Below are 13,111 nucleotides of genomic sequence, written 5' to 3' on the forward strand. Positions count from 1 at the left end.
CTTTCTCTCTCTCCTTTCTCCCTCTCTCTCTCTCCCTCTCTCTCTCTCTGGTTGAGAAAGCAAGGGGGGATACTAGAGGAGATATACTGTTACCCTGTCTCTCTCCTACAGAGCTCGTAGTTACCTTCTAAGTCCCACACTGGAGACTTCAACTAAAAGAGGACTAGAGGAGAGGGAGACTATTTTTTCACAGCACAAGGGCCACAACAGTCTTATCTCTTTTTGGGTGTGTGTGTGTGTGTGTGTGTGTGTGTGTGTGTGTGTGTGACTTGAAAAACAAACAACTCATTTTTGTTCTCGTCTTGAAGGCGCGGACGGCGGTATTTCTTTCACTCCACTCCCCCACCCACCCTCCCCCAAGAAAAAGTGGGGTCGGTCTTTAGCCAGGCGGGTGGATGAGTTGTGTGGATGTTATTTCCTGGATATTGTCTTCGGGCTGTGTCTTACCGCGGCCCAGAGACGGCAACAGTGTGTGGAAAAGTACATTTGTGTGTTAAACATATGGCTTCAACGAGGATAACACGGTGAGTCGCACATTATATCCCTCTTAAACCTGTATTATTAAATAAAACATCTCTACTCTCTTATTTTACGCATGTGTGCTGAGTTTAAAGGCACCTTTTTTTTAAATTGTATTGCATTTGTCTTATATTCTCCTCGCTGTAATATCCTTTCACTATTTTCAGACTATTGCAGGGCTACATAGTTGATATTCCTCTGCGGGGTCTGTTCCTTTTAGGTAGACATGAAGAAGTTTGCAGTGTAGAAAGAAAAACGCTGCTTCTGTTACTAAAATAGGAATAAAAGAACGATATAAAGATAGGCTGTTGCTGCTGAGACATGCTTTGTAAAAAAAAAAAACTGCTCCCTTTCTGCACGGCAGCATATCGACTACAGTATGAGTTTGAACAGTTCATGTTGCGGGTTAAACGGGAGAATTCGCTGTCCGTGGTGCTGAAACTGGCGGAGGGGGATTATTGGTGCTGGTTTAGTGCTAAATAGACGTCGACCCGAATTGATTCGAGACAACTCAGCACATTTATATGCAACACGCTGCTCTAATTGATCTAAGACATTCTCGGGCTATTGGTTATCAGTGATGCTCATAACGATACGGTTGATTAAACATGAATTTAAGTCTCCCCCTTTTTTATGCAACCTGCACCAGCCCGGATTACAACAGTGTAGACCTTACAGTTAATATTGGATTTCTCATGTGATAATAGTTAAGTTGCATTTCTGGTGGTTGTAGTGCAGTGGGTGGAAATCCATTATACGTGTGGTATAAGTTTCTAGTTGAGAAGCAATTACTCCCCTGTAATTGATCTCCCATCTCATCTGAAATACCAAGTGTAGGGGTGTTTTCAACAAGTCGCTCATGAGCTGCTACAGTGCACTGTGTATGCTCTGTCACAGGGTCAGTGCAGTGGTCCCATCAAAAGCAGGTTTCCTCACAAGCAGCCTGTGTCTCGGATTATGAAGAGAGAAGAGAGAGAGAGAGAGAGAGAGAGAGAGAGAGAGAGAGAGAGAGTCATCCGATTACCTTAAATTACTGCAAGCTGTCGTCTTCTCAATGCAGAGCAGATAGTAAGGGGAAAGTCAAAGGTGAGAGGGGTTGGGCTGATGTACAGTAAAGTCGTTTTGTTGTTGTTGTTGTTGTTGTTGTTGTTGTTGTTGTTGTTGTTGATTTGGATGCTCTTACATTACAGTAGCTCACCTTTATTATGAACTTCATCCTGCTCTGGGTGCCAACATGTGAACCCTTATATAATGCAAAGCTTTGCTCAGTCATCAGTGAAAATGGATTATACAGACAGGTAGGACTATTTAGTGCCAAATAAGCAGCAATAATAAACACATGGGTAAATATTGCTCTCTCTCTCTCTCTCTCTCTCTCTCTCTCTCTCTCTCTCTCTCTCTCTCTCTCTCTGTGTGTGTGCGTGTGTGTGAATGAGAAAGGAGAGAGAGAGAGAGAGAGGGGGATATTGTCCAAGTGAGAACATTGGATTATATACCATTGCTTTCTACCTATGTGGGTGGAATTGTGTGTGGTCTCATGTACGTAGTGGTGCGTGTGTGTGTGTTTGTGTGGAGAGGGGTCAGACGGACAGAATGTGTTTTGTGAACCTGGGACCCGTCCACTCGTCACCATGTCAAATCCTGTTAGTCACGCTGGATGACAGAAGCACCAGGACTTCGATTAAATAACTGCTGCTAAGTCCTCACCTTCTGAATGGGAGATTGTCTGTGAAGTGATGTGACTGTAGAAAAATAACATTTATCTGTTAAGTTAGTTTGTTAGTTATTAGAGGAGGTGCGTTCACCAAAATACCCAATAACTCCTCCGTTAAAAAAAGTCCCTATCTTACATTGCTTTGCTTCTGATCTTGAAAATAATACTTTACCAAATGAATATTTTAGGATCTTTTTCATTTTTTTTTTTTTTTGTATTTATTTTTTGTCAGAACAGTCTGGCTTTGATGTTTGCACTCCTTAATGTTAGTTACTGATCATATTTGATTCTTGCACTGACTGCACAAATGCCTGAATACAATCCCCTCAAATGACATTTAATTTAGCAAAACATGTCATTTTTAATCAGTCAATTTTTAATCTTTGGCATCATGTCTTACAGTCAACTAAAAGTTTCTTGACTGAACATGAATTCTGATGGGACACACATCTTTAGACTTGTTTGTTTGTTTGTTTTTGTTACAGTATGGTAATCCAACAGCATTGAATACATTTTTAATCGACTTCTGTGTAAATGTTTTGATGTTTTTAGGGCTGTTTGCTCTAAAGCAGAACAAACCATCATTTCTTCTATAAATCCCTGGGATACAGTGTAAAGTGTGTACTTTAGAAGCAACCAGGATTACAGTAATGCAATTTTTTGCAACATTCTCAGGTTTTAGAGTTAGAAGTGAGCACTGCAGAGAGTTGTTTGAAATAATAGTGATGGATTATTATGTTACATAAATAAATTCACGTCTTTTATCAACTTTAATTCCAGTGGATCTCAGTCTGCTGGTCTTAATCATTTAGGTCACCTGCTCAAATAATTCTCATATATACACACAGGGTGCTAAATGACCTACCTGGGTAAACCCCACTTATCTGGGGTTCACAATTACGAACCACTGCTTTAATCACACTATTCCTAAATGCTTATTTTTTCTATTGTCTATTTTCTTCTGAAATAGATGCAAGATTTTTTAATACTGCATTTAAAATCTTGCCTCCTTCTGGCTCCAAATTTTCCATTTCATTTTTTTTTTGACAGCATAATAGTCTACATGTATACAGAAAATGACCGTGAGAACAACCCAAGCTATTATAAATGCATTAAAGTGTCAAGATTTGAGCTATTAGAAAATCAATACAAATGTGACCTATGGTACCAAGATGTATTTCACAGATAAGATGCAATGGAAAAGGATTAGATACAAATGAATTTCAAGAATGAAGCAAATTGTCTAAAGGCCACCAAAGCAAGCTACCACCATCTAGCTTGGGTGGTCAGCTACAAGCCAACAGGATTGTTGCTAGCTAAAAGTATGAATACATTTGAATGTTTTCATTGTTATAATAACATCATTTAATAGGGCTAGCATCTGTTTTGTTGCAGTAATACTACACTAACTGTACATAGCAACATGGGCCATTTAGCCTGAATTTTCTTATTGCAACAGTTTGAGACTGGAGTGGTGTTGTTTCCTCACTGGGGCTAAACAGGGTCACAGGCAGAGCTAACTCACAAGTCTGGTTTCCACAGAGCTTGGCATGGCTGCTAAAGCCTTACTCAGATTTCATTACAATCACCGGAGGCTGCCCCACTGACAATAGTGGGATAACTGTGACAATGACCACATACACACTCAAAAAATGCTTTACCCCCGTGGCAATTGTCTGAAGTTAACACCATAACCATAGTTTCAGTTTAAGGAGATCCCCAGTGATTCGGTAATAGCATCATGGTAGAAACAATTTGACCTCGCATGACCTAAACCCGTAGGGAGATAATGCTCTGGAGTTTGACTGTTTGAACTGTGAAATTCAGATGGAAAAGACCTGCAATGTTCACCGGACAATACAATGAGAAAGCATTTGTCTATATATATATATATATATATATATATATATATATATATATATATATATACAGAATCCCGTTCAGGTCCAAACTTTGGAAAAAATGTGATTTAATGGTGGCAGCATTGCCATGATAATGACAGATTCTGTACATGATTACCTTCGCTGGATGAGACAATTGTGAGATTTTAACTAAATTATTCATTTAATTGCCATAAAACATTTAGCACAAAACCACAGATAGCCTTCAAAACATCCTGTGACACAAGGTAATGACAAAGGTTTCATTTAAGTTCATGGGACCTTTAATTAGTGAAGGTTGACATTGGATTTTCTGTATTGCATTTCATTTTAATATTATAAGTTAATAACAAAAGAAATAGAATAGCATTAGTAAGCAGTGTTATTGATTCACAAGTCCGCTCAACCTAGATGCTAATTGAATGCATGTTATAAAATCAAATAGGATTGTTGTGTGAGACAGTTTCTGTCCCTGCATCATGATTCTTTGATCATGACAGCAATAACTGACTTAGCTACCAGATAATGATTTGGTGTTGCTGTAATAGTCAATTTCCACACATTATGGCTGCAGATTGTTTTGTGATGGTCTTGTTTTATCCTATCAGCAACGCTTCCAAATTATTGAAGGTTGAGTACAGAGGGCCCCCTTTTTTTTTAAACTACCTCTTCTGATTTTACCAACAAATACTAACATGCTCCCTAAAGATTTAAAGCCCACATTATAGCTTCATTTACATTTACTTACACCTGGAATATCTGTACACTCTCTCTGTATTTGGTCCCTTCCTCCCAGTGGCCAGACTACTATTAGAAAGACGTCATATTGAATTAGCCACACTCATGTGAGCAAGGCTAAGTATTTTTATTCCTGACAGATAGCAGGCTATAGCTGTGTTGTTCAATTTCTATCTGATGGTTTAGAAGTGGACAGTGTGGACAAAAGCTTATGTTCTCTATCTTACCTTGTTCTTCTTATTAGGGTTTTTGCAAATGTACTGCCCAACTCATATGCATATACAATGTAGTGCAAACCAAAAAGTTTTTTTTTTCTTTGTGCATTTCAGAATACATCCCCAAATTACATTATTGTAATTTTGTTCTTTTTGTTCAACTAAACTCTTAAGTTTGAATGCTTCTTTTAAACTTTTTCAGACAGTGTTGTTGCACCCGTACTTTGAGATATATATTTGGCTTAATGCTCCCAACAAGCTGTCATAGAGATGTCTTATTGAGTTATTCAGGCCTCTGTGAACAACACTAGCTGCTTTGTAGGTACTCTGTGGGTTTATGAACTTCGTTTAAGTGTTCCTATCAAATGAAAGAACATGCATGGTTTTTCAGGTCATATTAACCTACTTTCCACTAAAACACGTCAGGAAGTACTAATTTTGAAGGTTGAAACACAAACAATATGTCTACCATTCTTTTTTAGCGGATTATGGTTCCAGCTGATTTGGGGCTCTGCTCTACTTACAAAGCTACAGGCATCTGTATTATTATATAGTGCTGCCTGTGTAGATAATGAAAGAAGTGAGACAATGTCTGCTAGTCCATGTTATCCCTGTGTTATTATTCTTGCTAGACATTGTGCTAAGACTACATTTATCATAAAAATAATGTTGCTCTTTGACATTGTCTTTTTTCTCTCTGGGGCATTATTAAACATGTTAGAATTGTTGTTTTTTCCTCTTTAAGGCTTTCACTCACCATTTGTATTTTGTTGACATTTATCGTTGCCAAAGGATGAACCCCTCTGACTACTGGTGACTTTAGTTGACATATTTTACAACAACTATAAGATGGATTACATTTTTCTTCACAGCAAAAAACACAGAAATGACACTGAAAAGAAATAATTTGCTTTAGTTGATTTATTCTTCTGTATTCCATTTGCTGGGTGAAGGTTTGGCTGTTATGTTCTAACTTCAATGCATGATCCTTTTTGTTGGTTGTGGTGCCAGGTGCTGTTCTGAATGCTTCTGTGTGAGCGATTGAGTTTACAATCAACAATACAAGTCAGTTAATTGTTCCTAACAAGATTATCTGCCTGCTGGCCAAAACACTGACTGGAATCTGCATATCTGGCAACCCAGACAGGAGAAACAAAGAGGCAAATTAGCAAGAGCTGCCTAACTTTTTTTTTTTTTTGACCAAGTTTTTATTCTGTTTATTACTTCTGAAGTAATGCAAATTGTATTGAATTGTTCAGCGAAGAAAACACTTTATATAAGTCTAACAGGTAAAATAAGAACTAATAATGAAGAAAGCACACGGGTAAAAAATAAACAAAGTAAAAAACAAAGCTATTGAAATTGACTTATTAAAGGAAATAAACACTCAACGTGAACTCTACCACACACTATCTTTCCAATTTTTACCTCACCCCACTCTAGATTTCAATCTCCCCAGACCTTTAGTTTCTCAAACTGGGTCAAACATTAGTTGTTAGTTGTTTGTGGTGGGTCCCTGTACAAGGAGAAGTTTACTAGTGTGCCTGAGTCCCAGGGTGAGATTAAATTAACTCAATTTTAATCCCGTGTGGTAAAAGTTCTGAGAACCCCCTGCCCCAGTTTAATACCCTAAGCAGCTTTCTATCTGATCGGGGGCTCCTAAACCTCTTCAGTCCTGGACTCAAATAAGAAAGAATTAGTCAATGAGCCTAAGACATAGTATAGCATGGTGTTATGTTTGCCATGTAGACTCATCATCTCCACTGTGGATGCTTACTCATAATTTGACATATTGAGGCAATGATACATGGCCAGCAACAGTTGGTGCAATGGCAATCTCTTTAGTGTGGCTGGGAATGTAAAAGTGGGACATAACCAGTGGGCAATGAGGTAATGAAGTAGCAGGCTTTCACCCATGTTACAGCCACCTAAGGCAGCCTCACTCTGGAAACAGTCAACACAGCTGCAGCAGTTATTTAGGGTCAGAACATTTTTACAATTTCTTACAATGGTGTGTATCACCTGGTCTATTGTAAAATAACATAACACATTTAACACATAAGTGATGGCTTTTATTTTTCTGTATTAACTGCATGTCAGGAACAAAAGACATTTGTAACTGGAAGTGTTAACTATCTGGCAGACAGCACTGAGTGGTAACAGGAATATAACAATTAGGCACTGATTTATAGTTGTATAGCTCTAAGCCATAGCTTACTCAAGTGATCTATGGTGATGTTAGAATTTCTACTTGTGCGCTGGTGTGTCCGCTGGTTGGCACTATGTTGAGTTTCTTCGTATACTCTAGTCTCTCTCCTCAATCTGTCTTGTGTTTTCCTTGTTTCCTTTATTCCTCTAGTTGGCCGTGAAATGAAAGGACGAGGGAATACAAGGGGATAGACAAGAGCATGTCTGTCTCTGACTTAGGGTACACGGTTACGCTGTATCCACGACATCGATTCGATGCAGAAGTATAAATCAGGCTTTAGGCATGGCGTCCAATGAACCTCATTGTAGTGGGTCAAGTCCACAGCTCCCTCACCCAACCACTGACCAAGCAGTAGACATAGTTTAGGGTTTTGAGATATGCATCAGTAAGATTTCTGCAGCCACCCCAATACAATGGAGGTGAATGGAAAGTCATTATTGATGCTCAAAGCATTGCAAAAGTAACATTTAAAGCTGCTCTAATCAATATTTCAATATGAACAATATGTCAAATGACTACAATGTTAAACATGTCACAGAGAATTATATAACAACTCTGCAGTTCTGCTCAGCTCAACAGAGCAGGTTGGCGACTTTTTTTTTAGACGCCTCACATACTTTATTCACAACCACAGTAGGTAGCTGTTATCAGTAAAAAACCCAGCACCAGACAGCAGGCAGACAAAGTGAGCGATTAGCTGATGAACATAGCAAAGGAGCTGGTCAAGACCAAAGCAAAGCTAAAAGGAGTGACTTCAAATTAAAAGCTAATGTTGCTGTGTCTGCTGGATCTGTAAACAGGCAATAGTGTGCTAACTCATTAGCCATCAACTTCAGAAGTTCAGAATATGTAAAATATGTAGCATTGTTCTACCCCCAAATGATCTGTAAACGTTGTATATTCATGCAGCGTTAAGGAAATCAACAGCAATTATTCTTTTAAAAATAGCCAAGAAATGTCACAATCTGGGTAATTCATGTAGTTTTCATTGGAATTATTTTTTTTAAATTTTGTATGTGTTTTTTTTACCTTTAAGCACAATGTAGCCAGAAAATCCTTATAATTCCTCAAGTGTGCAGCAACTTCGAAAGTTAACCCTCTGACGTGTTGTTTCAACTGTTCTGTTGGGTAACACCACAAAAAAATCACAAATGTGACACACAATACATTTCTTTTTTTTAAAGCAAAGCATCACTTACTACTCTTACTATAATGGCTATATTAGGTTGTTTGTCTGCACACATGATCTTAAACTGTATGTAAAGTCTGACTATCAGAGAATTTTGTGCATTTGGAGAGTTACTGATGATTGTGCCAGGAAGTCAGCGTGTCTGATTTAAGACCTGGAGATGCTTTGAGGATGTGGTGTGATCCACTGCAGAGTGGTAGGCACTTTTAGCAGAACACACACTCATGTAACTGTCAGCAGAAATTTCCATTATAGGTGGCATAAATAAATAATAATCATAATAATAATAAATAATAAATAATAAATGTGTGTGAGAGAATTTATTGTTTTATCTCTCTGTGCGGGAGACAGAGGATGCCATTGTCTGTGACAATGGAGGAGTATTTGGGTGTGTGTATATGCAGGGGTCTGTGTGTTAGTGGCCACATGCTAAGCCACAGAAGGTTGCCAGTGTTAAGTCTCGCCTCTGGCTCAGTGTGTGTGGGGATGCGTGTGTGTGAGAGAGAGGGAGGGAGATTACAGTGGCTATTGCCAACTTCAAAGTGTCTACTGGTGTTGTGCCAGGTCAGCATGTTTACACAGGAGAATTGGTGTTGGGACACACACACACACACACACAGGCAGAGTCACACGCACTTCTTGTACAGGCACATGTGTAGACACACCTTATCTCCTGTTCTGGCTCCTGAACATGCACACACATAACACGCACACCGCCCAGAGTGCATTGGTCTTATCAGTGGTCCCAGTGAGTTAGGGGAGGCATTTAATCAGGGTCAACGCACAGCTCTTGGCATCGCACTGATTCCACCATCTCTCTCTCTCCCCTCTCTCCCTGTCTTTCTTTTACTCGCTCTCCCTCCACACTGAGCAGTCTAGTGGGCTAAATATTTCTCAGCAACAAAATTTTGTTCCAGAAAAGTTAAAACTGGATCACTTGAGGCTTAAAATAGTTTCACACTCATAGATTTACTAACTTTCTCAGTTACTTTGGGGAAAGAATGTAGAAGTCTAGCTCTGCAACATGCTGGACTTTCCTTACTGCCTAGTAGTTTTTGAACTCACTGCTTTGGTGCTTTGGTAGGCTAAATGGTGTGTGTGTTTCAGTTATATAAATAGATATTTTTGGAAGATTGATACCACTTTCAGACTCTCGGCTGATTAGCTTAGCTTAGCATAACGACCTAAAAAAGCCTGGAACTTTCCAACAGTCAAAAAACCGCCTACCAGCATGTCTAAAGCTCACTAAGAAGTTAAAAGTTAAAAATCTATGCAGAATTACACAAATAAACACACACATACATAATGGAAACCAGAAAGTTTGGCAAATTTTTCAATCATAAAACTTTAGGTCTAAAATTGGATGTAGTAGATGTTGGCTCCATCAAATATTTTTTTTTCAATAATTATGCAAGCTGTAAAGTAGCCTATTTAAATTTAAAATGACAGTAGTGCTAGATTAAAATGTAGTTGTGCATTCGCTCAAACCGAAGTGGTGTTATATAAACTGAAAATAAAACATCTCATTTATTTTTAATAGCTCAGAGGTAGAACTTTTGAATATATAATGTGAGGTAACACAAGAGGATAAAGGTTGATAGGAGAGTCTATTTTTAAAAATAATGCCACACTGCGTCATGATAATGAATCATCAGAGGATCTATAGTGTTTATTATCGTATGTGTAACTTCAGCAAAAGGAAAAGAACAGCAGACTGGTTTACTTTTTCTAAAAGTGTGACATATTTTACTTTGGGATAAGGACATGGTAATGTGGGCCTGCCAGAGATACCATACATTTTAGTAGCCTATTTATAATTTCCAATTTTGGAGGCTGCACACCAGCACGTGGTTTACAGATTTTAGGTCTAGCCTTGGTAACTTGTTTGATGTGACAGCACAGAACTATTGCATTATAAATATGTTGTAAAAATACAGGTTCTAACTCCGTAACTGGCATTTAAAACCACAAGTACTAACAGTAAAAGATTTGGAAAAAAACTCCAAAGCATAACTTATCCATAAAATGACACAGACATGATACTGAAACCTGAGAGAAGACTGTCCTGGTATTTGGAGCAGCTGGTAAAAAGTGTGGATTTCATGCACGTACCGAGGTTGAGGATTTTCTTGGGTCACTGAACAACCTTTAGGGGGGAAAGATAAGGCTTAGAGCCCACTGACAAGACATCCTTAGTGTGCGTTAGTGTTTAAGTCCCTTAGATGTCAGTTATTGTGACTTGAATGTTCACCTTTCTTTTAAAAACCTGACAATGCTTCCCCAACTCAGACGTGAGAGAACTTCCAAAGAAGCTCTGCAGTTTCCAGATTGTATAGTTTTTAGCAATGCTAGCATATCTATATATACTTCTAGCAAATGTTAGCATTCTGAGATGCTAAAACTGAGATGGTTTAAGGTCCAGTGTACAAGATTTGGTGGCTTCTAGTGGTTTAACTCCCTCGCCTCGCCCTCCCCTTCCAAGCGCAAAGGAGAAACTACAATGGCAGTGAAACACCCCTATCTAGAGCCAGTGTCTGGTTTGTCTCTTCAGGGATACTGTAGCAACATGGTGGTTCAACATGGCAGATTCCATGGAAGGTGACCCGCAGTGATTATACACTAATGAAAAATACCTGTGAACATTACATTCCATTTCTGCCAATAGATCCTCCTAAACATGACCTTGAACATGGTAAACATATACCTGCTAAATATCAGCAATATTAGTTTTGTCATTTTGAGCGTGGTAGCATGCAGATGTTAACATTTAGCTCAACGCACCACTATGTACAGCCTAATAGAGCCACAAGCAACGCCTTCAGTGTTGTCATTTAATACCAAAATTGGCGGTTGTTTCGTAAATCCCAGATTAAAGATACCTTTTAAGGATTTTAATTTGCATTGCATCTATAATGAGTAACACCAACTGGGAATTTTCTTGCAAGAATATATAGAAATCAACTGCACATCAAGTGAAATCCTAGACAAGCAGCAATATTTTAACAGGATCAGTAGACTATTATCTGAACATCAGCTGTGTCATGTCAAAGTAGGGCAATATTGACTTTGTTTTCATAGTGGTTTATGAGATAAGAACATAGTAGATTTCTTCTTTTTAGGGGAGCAAGAACTTAACTTTGATGTGTTGCCCATTGATGTATGTTGGTGAAAAGTGTTGCTTTTGATTAACATGCTGACTGGGCGGAGGCTAAAAGGGGAATGAAAACACAGCCATCTCTTATTATGTCACATCTTCATCATAGTCCCTTCTCTCCATTTTCTCTTGTTCTTCTTCCTGTCTTTCTTGCACCATCTTCTCTCCTCGGTGTTTTATTTCGCTCCCTTTTCCAGAACGTGAAACCACTACTACTCAAAGAAAGACAACTTTACAACCAATTATTTTCACTCCTTCATCAATTATTCTTCCAGTATCTTCTCTCCTGTTCCATTCTTCATTCTCCCTGCTGTCATTAATATTTAACAAAGCTGTCAATTTTGAAGTGTTTTGAAGGGCCAGTTTTTTTCTGTTGCTATTTCTTAGACTGACCATGACCTTGATGAGGCAGGTCTAAATCAGAAAGAAACTAAAGCAATCTGGCACCAAATATGTTTTTAGATGTTTGATACATTCTAGATATCACAATTGTTGTTAATGATGGATTTATTACTTGCTGGTCGTGAAAAGAAATCGCCAAATGTATATGATCAAGCAAACATTGGTTGTTCTCATAATATCCTGTCTTTTCAGTGGGAAAACATGCTTCTGAATCTTCTCTAACACATTATAACACATATCGTGATCCAATCAAGCCAAGCACTATGGGGGCTGCAGTCTCTGGCTGGTTTAGGATGTGTTGACCAAATAATTAATTTGTGAATTTCCTGGTTTATTTATTTGCAACTTTATTGGTTTATCAAATATTGACTGACGTCTTTAAACAGGAACTTTATGTCCTTGCCATGTGTGCCGATCAGCAGATCATTGGATCAGCAGATTTGCAGCCAAACTCAGGTGACAACATTTAAGTGGGGTTGGCAGCTGTGAGCTGTGTTCAAGCCTTGACGCCTGTTCCAGGGTAGTATGTCAGACCTACATAGTGAGGGTAAGAATTAGTTCACTGGGCTGACAGAAGCAGATTTTCTAAGTCTGACATTTTTCTGGAGAGAATTCACTGAGAATGGAGAGTGTTGGTAGTAACTAGCTATTGTAGTGTTGGATTCCTGGTCAGGTGCTTGAAGGAATGTGTTATAAACATTGCCATTACTTAAATGCCTTTACCAAGTTGGCCAAAAGGGACTTTGGTCTGAACATTTTTACTACAAATCAAAGACTACAAATCTTCAGCCATACTAGCAGCATCTATGAATGCATGAATGCGTAGATAAATGCACGAAAATGTCACAGCTATTCCAGATATCTGCATATGAATGTGGAATCTATAGGCATGGGACCAAGATTTTGTCACCAGAACCAGTGTTCCGGTTTCTATTTATAGTCTGAGTGGTATTTAGCAATCATGTTTGTGCAGATTGTGGTTGCATGCGCGTAAATGTGGAGGGGAAAAGAGGCGCAACGCATTGCAGTATCTGAACCAATCCGCTACCATCTGACGATGATTTAGCTTTTTTAAAAATGTATCTGCATTC

At 38.6% G+C, this 13,111-nt stretch overlaps 1 protein-coding gene across 1 annotated transcript in view; it reads left to right on the forward strand.

The window, feature by feature from the left end:
* Window positions 1-13,111, forward strand: part of LOC127373561 (protocadherin-15-like) — a 172,445-nt gene continuing 159,334 nt past the window's right edge. Inside the window, exon 1 of the mRNA XM_051418160.1 lies at window positions 1-524. The gene's annotated coding sequence lies outside the window, so the exon portion shown is untranslated. The remainder of the gene's footprint in view (window positions 525-13,111) is intronic.

This window comes from Dicentrarchus labrax, unplaced genomic scaffold (genome assembly GCF_905237075.1).
Source record: "Dicentrarchus labrax unplaced genomic scaffold, dlabrax2021, whole genome shotgun sequence".
Lineage (NCBI taxonomy): Eukaryota > Metazoa > Chordata > Actinopteri > Moronidae > Dicentrarchus > Dicentrarchus labrax.